The following is a 3,915-nucleotide window of genomic DNA, read 5'->3' as shown; positions in this document are numbered from 1 at the left end:
GGGTAAATCCACTTAGACTTTGCACTTAAGGTATGAACATATTTCTCCGTGCTTACATTCAGCCAGAGTGTCTCAACGTGATTTCATCTCCTGCCCCTGCTCTAGCGTGCCAAAGCAAAAGTTTCAGTGACTGAGTTTCAGACATACTGAAAGGGAATTTTATCTGCGGTTCTTCCATTTAAAGTGCTCCATCACAGCCTCTGAGCGCTGTCAGCTCCCGAGCGTTGACACTGTTGTGCATCTTTGTGTATTCACAATGCTGAAATGACGGGTGATGCAGATCCAATCTGAAACAAAAGGTTTTATGTTTTGCATGTTACAAGTGTTGCCAATTAATTCGTCTCTCACTGTTTTAAAAGTAGTGTTTTCTGACTGGTAGCTAAACCTTACTGATGCACAGCGACTTTTAGCCATATCTTAGCAACTGCATCTTGGCACAGCAGGCCCAGTGTGCGTGGGACTTTATAGTAAGAGTGACACTTTGTATTTGGAGGGTGGTGTCTGGTTTTAGCCTTTCCGAAACCAAAAACAGAAGGAGCACAAGTGTACGGAAATAATTTAAAGTCTTTTTCTGCTCCAATGAAAGATACAATCGTTAGCAGTCAGGCTAACTACCTTTCCACCTACATTATTAACCCAGCGTTACTATACCAAGGAGCACATCGTTAAATGTAACTACATTTACTGTCGTACTTTTTTTAAAAAGCACAATTAGCGCACTCATTGTGTTTTATTTTCCTATTGTGCGAGCTGGTCCTAGATCAGAGTTTCTGGAAATGTTTGCAGCTTTACCCGCACTCTTTTGGTGATATCATGTATGTAGACATCAAGTATAATTCAAGACCCCTTTTACGATGTTTGAACACATTGTAACACACACACATTTTGAATCAAAAATATGCCACCACTATCACTAACCTGCGTATTTGTTGCACGAGAACAGACGGAGCAACAGTAAGTAAGGGCGTTGGGGGTTGGAGAACCATTAATCGCAACATGAAACTTTTAGGATTCCATTGACAGACAGTTGAAAGGAGGCCGAGTTCAACATAAACCCAAATTAATGTGGAATTCGAAGAGATTTGTCATAGCGCATTAGAAATTCATGTTCATAGCTTCTAAAACTGTTTTTGGTTATTATACTGAAGTTTGGGTCCCAGTTTCGCAAAACTGTTTCATTTCCCCAGTTTTATCTTAATAAAGTTGTATCTGTTACTTTTATGCCTGGAAATATTTCAGTCTTCATTTCCAGGTTAAGGTTTAAATTCAGTTTTGGCATCATCAAGCTTTGGAATCCCACATTTTTTCCCTCTTCCCTGAAAAGTCAATAGCAGTTGATCAGAACATACCTGGGTTTCCCTGCGTTGCCCTGGTACTTCAAACAGCAGCACCCCAGTTTGAAAAGCTAAGGTGTTACTTTTTATTCCTCCTGCATCAAACACATCCTCGATCAAACGTCAAACTCTTCAAACAAGGTGTCATCTGCAGCCGTCCAGTTGGGTTTGATGTGAGGATGTGTAATAATAAAAAAGGATGTGCTGAAGCTACACAAGATTGAACCTGCTTGCCCGCCACCTTCTGATATCTCAGCACAATATCTCCCAGCAAACCAGATGAAAACCGACAGTGTACACCACCCTCTTCTGTCTTTTCATTCATGACTAATTTGTATGTCTATTCCAACCAGAAGCTACAACTCATTGGCTGCCGGTGGCATAGTTAGGAATCAGTTTTTTAGATTGCTATTTTAGAATTCACAGATGTAGACACACATGCTGTTTGACTGCCATACCTGTGAGCCAGAGTGAAGGAAACCACTAATAAAGCTCTAGCATGGTCACAAATCAAAACCAAGTCTCTAATGGCCTACCTGTTTACACAGGAAATCAATCCATTTGAACTATGTACAATTTGCTACACCACTTTACTTGTGGGTTGCTGTTATTTTATTTTTTTTAAAAATAAAAATGGACACAAGCGTCTCTGGTTTCACTGCGGGGCCCAGCTGTGGAAGCCAGTGCCTCACGCAGGTCCGAGAAACAGAAACCCAGCTCGAGTCCAATTTGCTGCAGGACTCCCCGAGGAGAGGAGCGGTGTTGATTTTGGCACCCGCTTCCAGTCCCTACCAACAAATCCTGCCTTTTTTTTTTTTTTTTTTTTTTTCCCCAAACATGTTGGCTCAGGAACTCACTGGAGAACTGGGGTAGAAGAAGAAGAGGTAGGGGAAAAACAGCGGGGGGGGGGACACAGCCCCAGGGCTGGAGGGAGATATTGTATGCATGTGCAATCAAGCACAAGGTTTGTGGCCAGCTGCTTAAGGATTTTTCTGGGGAGTCAAGATTATCCACAGAGTCAATAGAGTGAGGGAGAGAGGGAGAGTCTTGTCTGCTTCTGCCAGTGCAACTCAATCCTGTCGGGGTAACAGAGAGACACTGTCAGCTCTGTTTTTTTTTGTTTTTTTGTTTGTTTTAATTATCCCCCTTTTTTTCAGACCTTGCCAGTAAGAAATATAACTCAACATTCACACAAACATTCATACCAAAGATCTGTGAGCACAGCGGGTCACACATGCTTCAAATGACTTGTGCGAGCGCACTTTAAATCCAACACAACACAACCTTGATAAAACGCCGCACAATTACATGACACACTTCCCATTTTAGGTAGGAATCCTGTCAGAACTCGCTGTTCAGCTCATGATTACTCTCATCCCTCATTTTCTTTTATTCCGCTCAAAGAACAATGATTTCTTATGGGATGTTGTTATCTTTATACCCCTTAGAATTTTAAGCTTTCATTGAGATATTAAAGTGTGAGTGAGGTGCGCACACACATAGTCAGAGCGTAGATCAGGAACGACATCCCCTCCTCCTGTGGCTTGAAATGGAGCTGGATAAGAGCTGTTGCCAAGGTCACAGCTCTGCATTTGCACAGGCATGGTTGTCAAAGGCTGAAAGGGCTCAAGCCCTTGAAACACCTTCTGGCTAACTCCTCCATTCTGCATGTGGTGAAACTGCTGAAGGCAAAGGAGAGACAGCGAAGAGTGAGAGAGAGAGAGAGAGAGAGAGAGAGAGAGAGAGTGGCTGGGAGGATGTGAGAGGGACAAGGGCAACGAGAAGGGAGTCTGCATTTCACTGATACCAAACCCTACCACACCGTCACACTTTAAATAATTGTGAGGGACAGGCTGTGGGCACCTCCAGAGCCAGAATGTAGGCCAGAATAATACCCCTCCTCAGGGCTTCCTCTGCCATCCCTGCGCTGAGGCCTCGAAGGCAACACCATGAAAAGCCAGTTAGCAAAACCAGTTAGTTACCTACAGTAGTTATAGACTGCAGTTAATTTTGAAACTTTAACCCGGAGCTCCACCTTTTCCAGAGGAACGCCACATTCCAAATGTCTCCATTGAAGCCTCGCTTGCTGAATAGTCTTTTCAGGGTGCTGCATTGTGGATGGACAGCCTATTCAGACAGCTTTTTAAGGGTTTTGTCAGACAGGAATTTAGATTGGAGTCGTACATGACCTTTCCCAGGGGTCATTGGTTGTATCTGTCGGAGCTTTTGTTGGCGCACCTGGGTGATGAGGCCTTGACAGGCCTACAAGCTCCCGTTTCAGGTTTTGTCCCAGGCTGTGATGGAGGCAGGCCCTCCCTCCCCCTACAATATAGGGCAGGGAATGAGGAAAAAATAGCAATTTCTTAGCTTTAGCAGGAGATTTTATCAGACTTATCATGAGTAGTACAGTATTTCGAGACGAAACATTAAACTTATACTAAGAAACAAATTCGGATTTGATTAAAGCATGATAAATAAGGTTTGATCGAACTGAGTACAAGCTTTTGCTCATATCTGTTTTTGTCCGAGTGAGTATTGTACATGACATTTATGCAGACTTCATTACCACTTGCTGACAACG

This window comes from Xiphias gladius, chromosome 5, assembly GCF_016859285.1.
Source record: "Xiphias gladius isolate SHS-SW01 ecotype Sanya breed wild chromosome 5, ASM1685928v1, whole genome shotgun sequence".
Lineage (NCBI taxonomy): Eukaryota > Metazoa > Chordata > Actinopteri > Istiophoriformes > Xiphiidae > Xiphias > Xiphias gladius.
This window is presented reverse-complemented; position numbering follows the sequence as displayed.